The sequence below is a fragment of the Gossypium arboreum genome, chromosome 10, assembly GCF_025698485.1.
Source record: "Gossypium arboreum isolate Shixiya-1 chromosome 10, ASM2569848v2, whole genome shotgun sequence".
NCBI lineage: Eukaryota > Viridiplantae > Streptophyta > Magnoliopsida > Malvales > Malvaceae > Gossypium > Gossypium arboreum.
The window spans coordinates 13,069,825-13,088,493 of record NC_069079.1 but is presented as its reverse complement, the minus strand read 5'-3'; the positions used below and the strand labels follow the sequence as shown (position 1 = coordinate 13,088,493).

General features: G+C 36.0%; 1 non-coding gene across 1 annotated transcript; it reads right to left on the bottom strand.

Moving 5' to 3' along the window:
- Positions 1 to 17,208: 17,208 nt before the first annotated feature.
- Positions 17,209 to 17,315, bottom strand: LOC128283116 (small nucleolar RNA R71). Its single transcript, XR_008273457.1, has one exon. It is a non-coding gene; the product is annotated as a small nucleolar RNA R71 (small nucleolar RNA).
- Positions 17,316 to 18,669: the final 1,354 nt, after the last annotated feature.

Here is an 18,669-nt window from a genome sequence, read left to right as displayed (position 1 = left end):
TTTGGGATGACCCTTTTTAGAAGCTGCTAGAACTATTATTGATGTTGGTACAGGAGAATTAATACTTCATGCAGGCAATGAAACAACTCAACTCCAAGCTTGTAATTCTGTAAAGACATCTAGTGATCGAGATGATTATACGAGTTCTGTTAGTATGAGTAACCATGTGGCTCAAACTTCTTTGCAAGAAACCACTCAGAAAAACATGATAGAGTCACATTCTAGCACATGCGATGAAAACAAAACAACTCATGAAGAACGAAGGCTTTAGATCTATGAACTAGACAAATGGCAGACACATGTCAAGGAGAAACCGAGAATACATGATGCAAAACTGAAGCGACACCATGATGAGCTTAAGGAGGGAACAAACCACTTTAAGGTTGAGGACCAGATATTGTTAGATAAAACAAACCCTCGAATTGCCTCTTCAGAGCTTAATGCAAATGGAGCAACTCTTTGTACGGTACTGAATGTCTTCCCATACGGTATAGTCGAGGTAATGCATTCTGAATTAGGCACTTTCAAGGTAAATGTTACTTGACTCAAACCTTATTTTGTTAAAAGAATTGACAACTAAAAAGAGGAGTTTTGACTCTACGAACCATCGTGACGATGCGAATATGAGGTAAGTCGATCTTAAACTTTAAATAAGCATTTCTTAGGTGGCAACCGAGCATTAACACTGCTAATTTCTTAATTTTATCTCTCATGATAGTTTTTAAAATTAATTGATTTTCAAAATTTAAAAAACAAAAAAGTGTATTTTGTAACCCACATGACCTAAACAAAAGGGCATGTCCTTGGTCGTGTGGATCCTAAGACTTAGGTTTAAAACTTTAAGGAAATCGATAGTGAGTTACACGACCTGGCAACACGGCTGTGTGGATCCTGGGACTTAATTTTTTAAAAATCAACAAAGACACGACCTAAAATAGTCCACACGAGTGTGTGACACAGTCGTGTGGACCACACGGCCTGGACACACAGGCGTGTCTTAGGCCGTGTGAAACCTGGAGCTAAATTTTCAATTTTAAAACAAGTTAGAGAGTTACACGGGTAAGTCACATGGTTGTCTGCGAGACACGGTCAAACCAAACGGGCATGTGGGAGGTCACATAGGCATGGGAGAAGCAAAGGAGGTTGCACATGACCATGCATCATGATAGTGTGTACCACACGGCCTGGACACACGGGCGTGTCCGAGGCCGTGTGAAGACTGGGCTTGTATTTTTAAAACACACACGGGCCTAAAACACACCACATGGGCATGTAACACAGCCATGTGGCCCAACATGGGCCTTACACAATCGTGTCCCCCTTTTAACCCTCAAACCCTAACTTTTTCTTTTTGCTTTCATCTTCCCCAAATTACCAAAACCCTAGCCGCCGTCAGTCTTCACCTTGCAATTCCGGCCACCGCCATTCCCCTTAGCCTTTCCCTTTTTCTTTTGCCTTCCCCCATTCTGATGAACCCCCTTCCCTCGGCTTATCTCCTCTCATCCTCACCCTCATCGCGCGCCAGTCCCACACTTGACCACCCTCCTTCTCTATTCCTTTTCCTTTCTTACCTGACCAACCACCCAAGTCTCGTCCATCCCTCACCCATCCCACGAACCACAACACAGCAACACCCTCTTTTCCTCTTTCCACCCACACGAAACCTTACAGCTCCCATCTCTCCCTCCACCTTCCCCTAATCGCACCCCTGCGCCACAAACCTCGGCTCACCCCAGTACACTCATGCGCACTACAGCCCCAAACCACCGTAGTCCAACCATCGCCGCCGCATGACCCTCCGACCCCATGCAAATTCAACCATCCCTTTTTCTTCTTTTTCCTTTCCTTTTATTTATTTATTTATTATTTTATTATTATTATTAGTTATAATATTTTATTGCTTTATTGCTTTATTATTCTTAGTGTATTATTAGTTATTTTTCTTTTCTAATTCTATTTGTTATTTCTTTAAATTAATATAATAGTTCATTAGTTAAATTCATTGCTCATTGTTTCTATTACTATTTGTTCTTAACATTAGATTTGTTTATTTATTTATGTATTTTTGCTTATTGCTTTTATTTCTAATATGATTAGTCTATTTAAGTTACTTGTTATTATTATTATTTATTATTGTTATTATTTTTATTTTAAGTATGTCATGATTTGTTCTTTATTATTTCATCAAGTTGCTTCATGTTAGTGTTACTATATGAATTTTGCATGCTTGGGTATTCGTACATTTTGTTTTCAGAGTAATTAGCTATTTGGACTACTTGGATTCTACTTTTTTAAGACTTAGTTTGCATATTTGGCGATGCTTCATTTATTAATGAATTCTTTTCTTCTTTAGGCACACCATGAAGAACACCTGTGGCAAGTCTAAGGTTGCCGTCCCCGCTTCAAAAAAGCAAAAGACCTTTAGTGCGACCTCCTTCTCAGGTGCCTTGCCGAGGCCCGCCACCTTTATCTCTAATTTTCAACGGGCCCCCATGAGGATCTATTTCAATTACTTAGACAACGTCCATTCAGTTTAAGCCACTGTATCGATTGGGCCACGTTGGAGCATGTCTGATTAGCTGATGATGTTCGCGCCTTCATTACTACAGCTCTGTAGGACAGATTCTTCTTCATCATCGAGCCCACCTATATGGAGCTTACTTTGGAGTTCTACACAACATTTCTCCTACAGCAGGTCATGATGGCTCAGGATGAGCCGGGCACTATCACTTTCCTACTTGGTGGTTTCGTGCACCAGATGAGTGTCCCCGAATTCGATACTGCTTTGGGACTCTACACTAAGGAGTTCATGAGTGCTGAGAACTTCCTACGTCTACATCGACACATCCATTACACTCCATCACGTTGTTGGACAGAGCTTACAATAAGCCAGACACATTATGATGCGAGTCATTCGAAAGCTACCTCTCTTCCTCTGGCCTTACGGTACCTTCATGCACTTTTAGCTCATATGTTGACTGGTCGAAGAGAGAGCATTGGAGTCATTAGTACTCATGATGTTTATTTTCTATGGAGCATGGCCAACGACCATATTATTGATTTGTCATACTTCATCACCTTAGCATTCGGCTATTAGATTGACCGCCACAAGAAGGGCCCCATCTGTTTAGGCCCTTATGTGACTCGCCTTGCTCGACACTTCGGTCTCCTTGACACACCAGAGCAGTCCTCTACACTCACACTAGTCGGCCAAATGCCCCCTCAGGGAATCTCGAGCGTGATACACATAAGGATGATCGAGCAGTGTCGTGGAGTGGATCCCCCTCAGTATCGATTGTTTCATTTTGACGCTCAGAATGAACCTGAGGACTTCACTGATGATGTTCCTCTCCATCACAAGGACCCACCACAGCCTCAACCTTTGAGTCACCGCCCTATTCCTTCTGCTCCTACTTTAGCGGACCTCCCTGAGCGGTTTGTTCGCTTCGAGCAGTACTGTGTTTAGAGGTTCGACAGTCTTGAGGCAACATTGCAGCAAATATGTCAACATCTCCATATTTCCTCTTTACCGCTGATGAGTCACGTCATAGACTCGTCTGATGATGAGGACCATTAAGTCTATTTATTTTATTTTATTTTATTTTTAGTTTTATTTTTATGATTATTGTTATTTTCTTAGACTTCTTTTGCTTTTATATTTTGAACTATATTTTTATTTATTATGGTTGTTTCTAATCAGGTTACTAACCCTTTAATCCTCTTCACCAGTTGTGTTTATTTTCCTATTAGTTTCTCATCATGCACAACATTTAGCTTTGCCTACAATTATGCTTTTCACGATTCTGGGGATTTCATCCAATATTTAGGGCAGTTTTAATTCTCTCCCTCTTTTATGATATTTTGTTTCAACTGTGATTATTTTTATTTGTACATTGAGGACAATGTACATCTTAAGTGTGGGGAGGTTATTTATATAATTATTAGAAAGTCCTTGAATTATGTCTTGTGTTTAAGTAATTTTCTCATACTACTATTAGAATAAATTTTTATCGATTTGTGATTTTTATTGATGTGCTTTGGATTAAATTCATAGGTAATTGTGCATTGATTGTTTAAACTTTAAGACATGAGAGAATCAAGCATGATAAGTCTATTTTCAGAATTTAAATTTTTTTAGGTTATTTCCCTGAATTGAGGTATTACCTTAAAGTTTGAGATTTGCAAGATTGACATCAAAACCATAATTTTTTGTGAGATTTCGAGCCTTTAGAGCATACACTTTTATTGTTCATTTTATTATTGGTTATGAGTGTGTCAATTTTGATTTGTTATTATAGAACTTGCTTCGATTATGCATGTCGAGACCACACCTTTGATTTGATATACTGAGATGATAAAGGAACTTAGGTTTTAACCTACTTATCCCATAAAAAAAAGCTACCTACATAATTAACCCTTAGTGAACCCCATTGAGCCTGGCACACCGTTTCTTGATTTATCCATTCATGTTAACCCATAACTCACTCTTTTGATTCGATGAGAATTTTTCCCATTTTGTTGACTCCCTTTTTATCGAGATTTGATTTCGTTAGTTGCCTAACTATGCTCTTTTGTTTCATTTGCTGAGTTTTTTCTTATTAAATTACATGATAAAAAAAGATGAAAAATGAAAAAAGTACATATATATTGATTATTATTTAGTTCTATGTTAATTGAGCTTGAACAGTTAAATTCATATTTTGAAAAGAAGCTGATGTTATTCTTGAATAGTTTTTTTATTTCAGTAATTGTTTTTAATTTAGCATTAGTTTATTTTTCTAGTTTGGTAATTTATCAATTCGATCTCGATTCTAACCATCTTTTTCAGCCTTTCTCCACACCTTTAACCTAAACCCCATTACAACCTTTTAAATACCTTTTGATTTATGTATCATCTCATTTTATAGTGGTGGAGATTTGATTTTCATGCAAGCCTATGGTAATGACTTTTCGTGCTTGACTTTTGAGTGCTTAATTTTTGAACCTTAAACACTTTGAGTGATTTCAGTGAATCTTTAGTGAGGATGTTGATCCTTGTTGACTTTGAATTAAAGGTAATCACTTAGATAAGGGGAAATACCTATATTTTCATGCTTTGAAATGTTTAACTTGGATTGTTTGAATCTTTAGTAGTCTTTTAGTTGAATTATCAATGTATAATTATTTGTGAATCATGACAAAACATTATTGATGAGAATTATGAGTTGAGAAAGTTTAATTTTAATTGTGAGTTGAGGATTTTGCTTGAGGACAAGCGAACGCTTAAGTGTGGGGATATTTGATAAACCACAAAAGTAACATGTTTTAATCCCATGCTTGTCATGTTTGTGTATGATTTATTATGCACATTAGTGAATTTGATGATCCTAATACTTTATATTTATGTTTCTATACTTAGGTGAATATACGGAAGTGAAAGGAGAAAAAAACGGGCCAAAATCGGATAAAAGAAGTTGTTTTCAGGAACCACACAGCCTGGACACTTCTATACGGGCTGGGTACATGCCCATGTGAGCCACACAGGCTGGCCACATGCCCGTGTGCTAACCCGTGTCAATTGGTTGATTCAAACCTAAGAGAATGGTGGCTTGATACAAGTGCCACACATTATATCTGCTGTGACAAAGACTTCTTTTCTGAGTTGGAACCTTGTGAAAATGGGGAGAAGCTCTATATGGGCAATTCTGTAGCTTCCAATATCAAGGGGAAGGGTACTATGCAAGAACCTTATTTCTAGGACACTTCTTAGTGTACACAGCTTTAAGATGGTGTCTGAATCCCAGAAGCTAGTTTTGTTTAAGGGGGGAATGTTTGTAGGAAGGGGATATGTATTAAATAACATGTGGAAACTTAATGAAATGTCTATAAAAGCAAAGATAATGAATAAAAATGTTTCTTATTCCTCTGTTTATATGCTTGAGTCATTTGATTTATGTCATGGTAGGCTTGAACATGTTAATTATGATACTTTACATAGATTAATTAATTTGGAGCACATTCCTTCATTTCACATTAATTATAAACATAAATGTGAAACTTGTGTTGAGACAAAATTAACAAGGTCTTCATTTCAAACTATTGAAAGAAGAATAGAACCACTTGATGTAATACATAGCGATGTTTGTGACTTAAAGTTTATTCAAATGAGAGGAGAGAATAAATATTTTATTACCTTCATTGATGATAGCACAAAATATTGCTACATGTATTTGCTTAAAAGCGAAGACGAAGCTATAGAAAAATTTATTCTCTATAAGTAGGAAGTTGAAAACCGACTTAATAAAAAGATTAAGATGGTAAGAAGTGATCGTGGTGGTGAAAATGTTGAACAATTCGGTGAATACTGTGCACAACATGGTTTTATTCATGAAGTGACACCACCATACTCTCCTCAATCAAATGGAGTAGCCGAATGAAAAAATTGGACTCTAAAGGAAATGATGAACACGTTACTAGGAAGCTCTAAGTTATCACGAAACATGTGGGGGGAAGCTATTCTATCAGCTAATTATTTTTAAATAAGGTTCCTGCAAGAAAAGGGACAATACACCATATAATTTATGGAAAGTAGAAAACCTTCCTACAACTACTTGAACGTGTGTGGGTGTCTTGCAAAGGTAATGGCTTCGTTACAAAAGCAAATGAAAATAGTTCCTAAAATGGTGAATTGTATTTTTATTAGCTATGCAGATTATAGCAATGCATATAGGTTTCTTGTGTATGAACCGAAAAATCCTGACATTCACAAGAATACCATATTGGAATCAAAGAATACTTCACTCTTTGAAAATAGCTTCCCTTGTAAAGCTAGAAAAGTTACTTCAAGTTCAACAAAATGTACTTCAGAGACTATTGATGAAAAAAGTCCTAATGAGGCTGAAACTGAGATAGAGCCAAAGAGGAGTAAACGAGCAAGGGTAGAAAGGTCTTTTGGATCAAATTTTCTAACCTTTATGTTAAAGGCCAAACCTCAAATGTATAATGATGCTATATGATCATCCGAAAGCACATCATAAAAAGATGTTATTAAAAGTGAAATTGATTTCATCATGCAAAATCATACATGGGGATTAGTGGATCTTCCTCCGGGAATTAAACCATTAAATTCTAACTGGATTTTCAAACAGAAAATGGAAGTAGATGGAAAAATTGATAAGCACAAGGCTAGATTAGTTATAAAAGATTATAGAAAAAATGAAGGCCTTTACTACTTTGATACTTTTTCTCCAATATCCAAAAGAACTTTCATAAGAATGATATTTGCAATTTCAGCCTTTCAGAATCTAGAAGTACATCAAATGGATGTTAAAACAGCTTTCCTAAATGGAGATCTTGATGAAGAAATCTACATGGTACAACCTAAGGGTCATGAAGTTTCCGGACAAGAAAAGAAAGTTTGTAAATTGGTGAAGTCTTTATATGGACTTAAGCAAGCACCAAAATAATGACATGAAAAGTTTGATAATGTCATGATGACAAATGGCTTCAAGATTAATGAGTGTGACAAATGTGTGTATGTCAAAACTACCGATGTAACGCCCCAATTTTCAGGAATTCTGTGAATGTTGGCATAGGTTTAATTATGTTTGTGGGCCTCTAGAAGGCCCAAGCTTAAGATAGAACCCGATAATTTTAGTTAATTTTTGTTCCATAAGAAAAAGGGAGTGAAATTATGAAATAGGACCTAAGTGAAAATGTTTGAAAATGCTATAGGCTAATTTGTAGTGGCCAAATAAATAGGAGTGCAAAATAGGAGGATTTGCATGTCAAACCTCCCATTTTACATGTAGTGGCTGGTCATCATGTTGTTGTAGACAAAATGTGCACTTGATATCCATAATTTATGGTACAAATTGATACAAATTGATAATGGGTTAGGTAAATGTTCCATGATAATGGTTTAGGTAAATGTTCCATGATGGGCATTTCATGTCTTTTGTACTAAAGAATTAAATGGATGAAATATGAAATTTTATTAAAAGAAAAAGGGTTGAAAAGAACAAAGTTTTGTCCATCTTTGTTCATCATAGCCGAAAGTTAGAGAAGAGAAAGGAGAGGAGAAAGCTCTTGAATGTTCGGTCACTTGGGGAAGAAAATTGAAGGTAAGTTCATGGTAGTTTGCTTCTATCTTGATGTTCATGAGTTCTTCTTGATTCTACCTTAACTCTTGAAGCATATTTTAGTTTTTAATTGTGTTGTGAGCATTTAGTCATGAATTAAAATGAAAAGGAAATGGTTTTTGTTTCATGTTCTTTTGATGAAAAATGGAAGATAGGTGAAGTTGAGCCAAACAAATGAGCATGCATATGCCTTAGATGCTAAGGGAAAAAATCGGCTAACAAGTTGTGCTTTAAAATGATGAAATGGAGATTATACTTAAGTAGAATCATAGATATGTGCTGATTGATTGGTGATATACATGTTTAAATAACAAGCATGCAAGTTAGGTGTGAAAGAGTGATTTGGTAATAAATCTGCTTGGGACAGCAGCAGTAATGTGATTTTGGAAAATCACCATAAATTGTGGGAGATGAGTTAGAAGCTGCATAAATTATGTAATTAAATCTTAATGAGTCTAGTTTCAAATGGAATAAACGAGAACATATTTTGAATTCTGTACAATGAGAAATTTGATTCGTAATGAAGAGTGGTCAGATTAGTCAAACAGTGAAACATGGGAAACTTTAAGAAAAATATGGTATTGATTGGCCAAACCAAAAATTCTGAAAATTTTATGGATAGAAGATATATGAGTCTATTTTTAGGGAAAATTAACGGAACTTGATTTGGAGTTTCGTAGCTCCAGTTATAAATGATTTAGTGACTGTTGCTCAGGAAGACAGCTTGCAGTGAAATTATGATTATGTGGTAAACACTGACAAAAATTTGTTAATGAGTTGCTTATTGATTTCTTATAAGCTTACACTGATCTGTAGGTGTGGTTGGCCGAATATTGTAAGGGGTTAATACGTAGTTCATATTTGAATAGTCAGATTATCGTGTTAGTAATCCAATTGTAGGCGGTTCGTGTGGATCTCACAAGATATCGTCGCAAATGTGTGTGTAATCGACACCTCTCATAGACTAGATTGGCAAAAGCCGAAATGCCGAAAAGTCGGTATTTTAGGAATTTGCGAGTGTGCGAATGCTCGTAAGATAGTTGGGTTTGTATATTTGGTAATTTAAAGTAATAAACCGCAAGACGCTGCGATTTCGTACATTTTGATAATTTGGGCTTAATGGGCCAAAGATCGTGTCATGGGCCAACGGCCCAATTCGTAAGTATGCTTGTAAGTGTTCTGATAGTACGTAAATAGTTAGGATATGCATGAAAACCCTAAAAGCAGCTAAATTACTATAATACCCCTATGTATGGAAAATTACTATTATACCCCTAGGTGCAAAAGTACCGTTATACCCCTAGGGTTAATTTTGACTGAAAAGCATGACGATCTGATTCTGTATGATGTATGCCATGATTATATATCTGTTGCATGGGGACATGGGTTATATTATGGAGGAAGAATCTTGGTGGCTATGCCACAATTATCTGATCTGGTGGCTCTGCCACATATATCTGTTCTGGTGGCTATGCCACGATTATCTAATCTGGTGGCTCTGCCACATATATCTATTTTGGTGGCTCCACCACAATATCTTTATCTGGTGACTTCGTCACAATATCTGGCAGCCTCGCTGCGATTTCTGTGGTGTGTAGCGGTTGGGTGGGTCGAGTAGTCTCCCCACATGGTGTAAGGCTAGTACGGGGGTGTTATGGATGAATCTAGGTTGGGTTTCTACATAAACATGTAATATCTGTTCTGTTCTGTTATGGGCCTATGGGCTTTATTCTGAATTCTGTTCTGGGCTAAGGCCAACTTATTCTATTTTTGTGGTTTGAGCTGATATAGGCTATGGTTGGGTTAATTTACACACTGAGTTTCCCCAAACTCACCCCTTTTATTTTCATCCACGCAGGTAATCCCCAACCATAGTGGGCTTGGAGCTGTGAGGGAATTTGGAGTGGCCACCCGTTCTGAAAGTTTGGTTTTCTTCTGGTAAACTAGACATCCTATTATTTACGTTGAGGTTTGGGTTTTTAAATGTAATAAGGCCGCTTAATTATTTTTGATGGTTTTAATATGTATTACTAAGATAGGTATTACTTATTTTAACTGTTGAAATTGGATAGCTTTAGGGCGCGTTTTCAAAAAAAAAAAAACAATTGATTTCAAAATAACACGACAACAAGCAAAGCTTCCACAATGAAAGTATTTTCCAAAATTAATCACTTTTCCTAAAAATGACTTAATCAAATCGGTTTCCTAGGAATATCCATGACGTTAAGGTGTGGCAATGGCAGTATGCATGTCTAGGATTGGATCCGAAGGGAGCTTGGTACTTAAGCAGTCCGATGGACTCACCACCTCTTTTCCGATTTCCTACCTGGTGCACAGCTTCCATTCACTTTAACCTATAATGAAATTATCTTTTAAAACACTAAGTAAGTTTTTCTGGATCAACAATATAAAATGTTTTGAACGCTTCGATGTGGCATGTCGGATCTGGCCATAACATCTGGGCCGGGTTTGGGGTGCTACAACCGATATTGGATATATAATCCTTTGCTCATATGTTGATGACATACTTATTGTTGGAAGTAACAATGAAATGGTAAAACGTACCAAAAACATGATAAATTCAAGATTTGGCACGAAAGATATGGGGCTAGCTGATGTGATTTTGGGTATCCAAATTAAATGGTCATCTGAAGGTCTCATATTGACTCAGTCACACAATTTGGACAAGGTTTTTAGGAAATTTAACAAGGATGATTCTGGCATAGCCAAAACTCTAATAGATACTAGACAAAATCTGTCCAAAAACAGAGGTGAAAACGTTAACCAAGTGGAATATGCCAGGGTCATAGGTAGTTTAATGTACCTTATGAGCTGTACTAGACCAAATATTTCTTTCACCGTGAGTAGTTTAAGCAGATTCATAAGCAATCCAGGGAAAAAACACTGGAAAACAAATGTAAGAATACTGAGATATCTTAGATATACTCGGGACTATGGATTACATTATTCCAAAGATCTTGTTGTTTTAGAAGGATTCTCTGATGCTAGTTGGATATTTGATATTCAAGATACCGAAGGCACAAGTGGATATGTCTTTACATTGGGAGGATGAGCTGTGTCATGAAAATCCTCAAGACAAATGATTAGAACCAAATCCATAATGGAATCTGAGTTTTTAGCTCTAGAAAAATCAAGAAAAGAGGAAAAATGGCTTCAAAACTTCTTAGAAGATATTCCTAACTGGCCAAAGCCTGTGCGCACAATATGCATATATTGTGATAACCAAGAAACAATTGGTAGAGCACAAAATGCAATGTATAATGGTAAGTCGAGACATATGCATCGTCGACACAATACCGTTAAACAACTGATCTCAAACGGAGTTATCTCTATTGATTTTTTAAAATCAAAAGATATTGCAGATCCACTAACTAAAGGTTTAAATCAAGATCAAGTTGATCAAACATCAAACAGAATGGGACTAAAGCCCATGGAAATTAAAGGCACTATGTGAAGGAAAACACAACCCAGTTGACTAGAGATCCCAAGATCTAGGTTCAAAAAGGACAACCTAATTGGATAGACCTTGTGCGGTCACTATGGGGGTTTCTTATCCCAAGTTTGTGCCTATGATATAAACATTGACTAAAATGGGAGAGGTTAAGCAATGCTTTTAATAACCATTGTGTGTTTTAGTGAGCCAAAAAACATAAGTAACCTATGCTAGAGTGAAGTGGGGCAGCTTCGTGGAGACTATTGGGGCATAGTTCTCTCAAACTCTTGCAAAATCAGGAGATGTTCACGTCTATATGAACATACCCATGAGAACTAAAACCTTACCAGGGAGGTAGTTGTGTGAGGTATATCATCGTTTACACAAAAGGTAGAATAGTTCAAGAACATCATGTTTACTGGTCAACTAGTAAAGTAAATACACTTTCACAAGGGAAGGTTCAAGGGTAAATACCTACCTATCCTATGCAACTATCGATCATAGATTCTATCATCACATCGAGTCAATGTTTTTTGATAAAACTATCAATTTTCATTCATGTGGGGGATTGTTCGAAAAATTGTATTTTATGGAAACTTTGAGGCATATTCTCAATAGGTAAAGGTGGAGAGTTGAATCATAAAATTATGGTCTCATATTCTACTCCCTGAGACCTTTACAACGATATATTATATGCTCAAAATGACTGAGTGATGAATGAGAAATTGATGCTCAAAGTAAGCTACTTGGAAATATTTGTTGAGGAAAAGTAAAAGCTTAGATCCCATATTGGTTAAACAACAAGTGTGAGATTTGTATATATATGGGAACCCTTGATAAACCGTAATTTATACATATTTTTATCCCAAGTTTAGCATATTTATGGATGATTTCTCCTTAGATTTGGTGAATTCGATGCTCCTAATCTTTTAATTTCATGTTTTATACCTAGGTGAGCATATGAGAGTAAAAAGAGTGGGAAAAGGGCCGAAAACGGAGAAAATGGATCAACATGAGAAACCAACACGGCTTGGTCTTCCTCACATGGGTAGTCTACATAGCCGTGTCCAATTGGCAGAATCGAAGCATGACTTACACGGGTAGACCACATGCCCATGCCTATTTAATAGCCTTGACCACGGTCTGAAGCAATCGCACACGGGCGTGTCCCTTTCGAGCCCAAGTATAGTCCTATTCGGAAAAGGCCACTTTTAAGCACTATTAGGCATTCTAAAGCCTATTTAAACACCTGATGAGGCACTAGAAAAGAAGACACGGAGTAGGAGGCAAGGAATTACTCAAGTTAAGTCTATTGATCCATCTCAGACGCCGGATTCATCTTCAAGACTGAAGATCTCCCTTCAATTTCCTTCAGGAGTTTTGGGTTTCTTTATGTTTTGTTATCTTTACTCTTTTGAGAATTTTTCTTTCATAATTATGAACTAAACCCCCTAAATACCTAAGGGGAATGAAACCTAAGACCGATCTTGTTATTATTATCTGAATTGTATGATAAATATTTGACTTATTCTTAATTATGTGTTCTTAATTCTTGTTTTAATATTATAGGATATTGATTCAAGTTAATGCACTTATTCAGACAAGCAAAAGTCCCTGTCTAAGAGTAAATTTGTCGTAATTAAGTGGAGTTGATTGCACACCTAGAGATAGGGTGACAAGATTTTGCCGGATTAGGGTGAAACCTAATAAGGGAGTCCATAGATCGAGTTAATGCAACACTAGGGTGTTAATTAGAAAGAGATTTCAATTAATTAACCTAGGGTTGGACGTTATTAGTCTCGAGAGAGATAATAATATAACATAGGGATTTCTACGGATCAAGTCAAATGAATAAATCGTCTGATTCAGAGTTAAATAACAAGTGAAGTCTAGGTGGATTTTTCCTTGGGTATTGTCTTAATCAATCGAGTTTTCCCAAAAGCTTTTTCCCAATCTTCTTTCTGTACACCCTTAGTTTAATTAATTAGTTTAGATAACCAAATCCCTTAATTTTTAGGCTAGATAATAAAAAGAAAGTAATTAGTAGTACTCTTGGTTCCTTTGGGTTCGACAATCCAGTCTTGCTAAAGCTATACTACTATTCGATAGGTACACTTGCCTTCATCGTGATAATAGCTAGTTTCAAGAATGATTAATTATAAATTTTTAAAACCTGTCACGAATATCACCTATTAAGTTTTTGGCGCCGTTGCCGGGGAACTAAGATGTTACGAACATTCGATTTTTATTACTTTAGCCATATTTACTTTTAGTGCAATTTATTTTTAGTTTAATTTCACTTTTCTAACTTTTATTTTATTTTCTTCTGATAGGTTTTTTGTAACGCCCCGTACCCGAGACCGTCGCCGGAGTCGAACACGAGGTGTTAACAGACTTAATTATTACTTAAACAGCTCAAACAATTTATTTTTAAAATTTTCAGTCAAGCTAGCAATCTGCATTACAGTCGCTTAAAACTTCATATCTCGAATTCAAAACTCAAAATCCAATTCCGTAAATTTTCCCTAAAACTAGACTCATATATCTATTTACTAATTTTTTTCTAGAATTTTTGGTCAAGTCAATTAGTACAGTTTATTAGTTAAAGTCTCCCCTGTTTGAGGGTTCGACTACTCTGACCTATGTATATTACGAATCAGATATCTCTCTGTAAAGAATTTCAATAACTATGAAGTTTATTTCTCTTAAAACTAGACTCAATAAGGAATCTATAAATATAAATTATGGCTTCTAATTATCTTTGTACAATTTATGAAGGATTGTTAATTCAGAATAGGGGATCCAGAAATCACTCTGGCCCTATTTCACAAAAATTCAAATATCTCATAAAATATAATTTATATACCTGTTTTGTTCAGTCCATATGAAAATAGACTAATTAAGCTTCAATTTTATAACTTACTCATCATTTAATTCCATTTATACTATTTTTAGTGATTTTTCAAATTTACATCACCGTCATTGTCGATTCTGCTTTTATGGCAAATTTCTTTACTAAGGATTTTCATGGACTAAATAGCATTTTAAACATACATAACATCAAATATGACTTAGATTGGCCATTCCAATGGCTAATCATTTACAAACCCTTTTCTTACCAAACCATAGCCATATCATATCAATTACACAAAGTGAGTGTTTTGCCATACATGCCACATTCAAAATACACAAGCCATTTTACCAATTTAAGCCTTCGGATAGTGTGAACGAGTCTTCGACCTATCCCGACTCTCAAGCCAGCTTGTCAAAACTACAATGAAAGAAAAGGAGGGAGTAAGCACAAATGCTTAGTAAGTTCATATGCAAATAGCAAGTAACATAATCACACAATCTCACATAAAACATCATTTGCATAAACAACACCTAGACATTCATGTTTCATTTACATTTAATATCTTTCTACGATTTCATCATACCAAGTTTTCAACCCGAGGGTTTAAGCACATACCTGTCAAATTTTCTCATTTACCACACTTACCAACATGTCACCTTCGTTTTAGGCCTTCTCCTTATTCACTTAAGATTCACCGATTGAACACATCGGAATATAATTCGAATACACGGATTTCATGAACGTAAGTGTCATACCCGCAGCTAGACAAACTCAATAGCTTGCGGAACTTATGTAGCCAAGCTACCATGTAACCCGCCCATAAGTGAACTCGGACTCAACTCAACGAGCTCGGATGCCTAGTTACATCTCACGAACTCGGACTCAACTCAACGAGTTCGGAATTCAAATATCCTAGTGACATGTCACTTGTATTCTAATCTATTCCCAAGGTTCAAACGGGCTTTTTCCTCGATTACACATCTTTACCGTCTTCCACAGAATATTGAAACCGATACTCGGTAGCAATTCATATTTAACAAGTAATAAACATAATTTGCATATTACTCAACAATAACCACAAAGCATAATATTTCATAATAATAATCATCATATCATATAAATATCATTAAGTTACTTAAAATGACAATTATGTTACTACATTTACACATGAACTTACCTCGGTACAAAATTATTAGCAATCGAGCCTATTCTTCGTAAACTTTGTTTTTCCCTCGATCGCGACTTGAATCTCATTTCTCTTGATCTATAATGCCAAATTAATCTTATTTAATACATACATTCATCAAAACAGCATTTAATATGAACTTTGGAAAAATTACATTTTTGCCCTTAAACTTTTGCATAATTATACTTTTGCCCCTAGGCTCGGGAATTAAACTTCATCCCTTATTCTTATGTTTTATGACATGCTGATCATTTTTCCCTTCTATGGCAACATCAAATTCACACTCTAACATGTACTTATGACTATTAGGTATTTTTACCGATTAAGCCCTTTTACTCGTTTTCGCTTAAAACCAAGTAGTACAAGTTGTCTAACATAATTTAAAACCTCATATTCTATCATAAAACACCAAAATACACAAATTTCACCTGTGGGTATTTTTCCAAATATGAACCCTAGGTTGAATTATTGCTAGCATAAGCTTAATCGAGCTACCGAGATTCCAAAAACGTAAAGAACATTAAAAACGGGGCTTGGAATCACTTACTATGGAGCTTGAAAGGTTGAAACAAGCCCTAACCATGGAGAACCCTTGAAATTTCGACCTAATGAAGAAGATGGACAAAAATTGGCTTTTAATTTTGTTTTTAATTCATTTTAATAACTAAATGACCAAAATGCCCTTACTACTAAACTTTCCAAAAATTTCATCCATGTCCAATTTTTGTCCATAGACTTAGAAATTGGTCAAATTTCTATTTAAGACCTCCTCATTAATATTCAGAAACAATTTCATACTAAAAACTCCTAGAATGCAAGTTTTGCAAATTATTTGATTTAGTCCCTAATTTCAATTTAAGCACTTTAGGCATAGGATTTCATCACGAAATTTTCACACAATCATGCAATCATATCATAAACATCAAAATAATTATAAAATAAGTATTTCTATCTTGGATTTGTGGTCACGAAACCACTATTTCGATTAGGCCCTAATTCGGGATATTACATTTTTCTAGTTTATGACCAGAAAAACCCCTCAAAACCATTACTTTTCGATAGTGAGATCGATCGCACAGTTTGAAGAAATCGAAGAGAAATAAGGCGAAGCTTAAGATACATAGAGGAAGAGCAAGAAGACGATATTCACACCACAACCGATGAGATGGCTAAAAACTAGGAAAATCTGCTACCTCTTGCGATTGCTGCTAATCAGAATCTTGCTCCGCGTACTATGTATAGTTATGCTAAGCCTTCTTTAACAGGAACTGAATCAAGCATAGTTAGGCCAGCTGTTGCTGTAAATAATTTTGAACTGAAACTTAACACAATTCAAATGATACAGCAATTTGTTCAGTTTGATGGTTTGCAGGACGAGGATCCCAACGCTCACTTGGTGAATTTTCTAGAGTTTTGCGATACATTTAAAATAAATAGAGTTTCTGATGATGCCATTAGTCTTCGGTTATTTCCCTTTTCATTGATGAACAAAGCTAAACAGTGGTTGAACTCGTTACCACGAGGGTCAATCACTACTTGGGAACAAATGACCAAAAAGTTTTTATTAAAATATTTTTCGCCGGCTAAAACGGCTAAATTACGTAATGATATCTCTTCTTTTGTGCAGATGGATTTAGAAACTCTCTACAATGCATGGGAGAGATACAAGGACCTTTTGAGAAGATGCCCTCACCATGGGTTACTACTCTGGCTACAGATTTAAATGTTTCACAATGGCTTGAATCCTTCGACTAGACAGATGATTGACGCAGCTGCTGGTGGAACTATCAATAATAAGACACCTGAAGATGCTTATGAATTTATAGAAGAGATGTCACTGAATAATTATCAGTGGCAAGTCATGAGGAAAAAGCCAACGAAAACAGCCAGTGTTTTTAACTTTGATTCGATCACCATGCTCTCTAATCAGGTAGAACTTTTGAATAGAAAAATTGACGGTTTTCTTGGTTCTTCACAGGTTCACCCAGTAATGCAGTGCAAAGTAAGTGGAGGTGGATCAAGCAATTCAGAATACCCACCCTATGGCCACAACATGGAGAATGAGCAATTAAATTACATGGGTAATAATCCTCAATCTCAAAATAATCCTTATAGTAATACTTACAATGCAAGTTGGAGGAACCACCCAAATTTCTCATAGGGAGGCCAAGGAAATCAGAGACCACCACCTTTAGGCTTCCAACAACCACCCTACCAATAAGAGAAAAAGTCAAACCTTGAAGAGATGCTAACAAAATTTATCTTCGTGTCAGAAAATCATTTTCAGAATATCGAGACAGCACTTAAGAATCAACAAGCGTCTCAGATAGGACAGCTCGCCAAATTAATATCTGAACGACCACAAGGTAGCCTACCGAGTAACACTGAATATAACTCAAGGGAACAACTCAACGCAATTACCATCCAAGACAAGGAAGGGTTAGTGGAACCTGAACCAGAACCAAGGCAAGGAATCGTGGTAAGTAAAAGCAAAGGTGAGGTAGACCACAGTGAAAAAACACCGGTAAGTAACGAGTACAAACTTCGTGTGCCATACCCCAATGCGACAAGGAAAGACCGCACAGACGAAAAATTTAGTAATTTCCTTAAATTATTAAAGAAATTACATATTAACTTATCGTTTATTGAAGCTCTTACACAGATGCCAAACACAGTCAAATTCTTAAAGGAGCTTTTAACAAATAAGCGGAAGTTGGATGAGGTGTGGCATGTGGAGCCAAATGCGATTTGCTCAGCCATACTACAGAATAAGCTGGCCAACAAATTAAAAGATCCAGGAAGTTTTATGATTCCTTGTTTAATTGGTAGCTTAGATGTTAATAATGCTTTGGCTGATTTAGGGGCTAGTATCAATGTCATGCCTTACAAAATGTTTAAGCAACTCGGTCTTGGGAAACCCAAACAAACTAGGATAAGTATTCAATTAGCTGATAAAACAATCAGATTTCCTAGGGGTATTATTGAAGATGTACTTGTTAAAATTGACAAATTTATATTCCTAGTTGATTTCATTGTTCTAGACATAGAGGAGGAT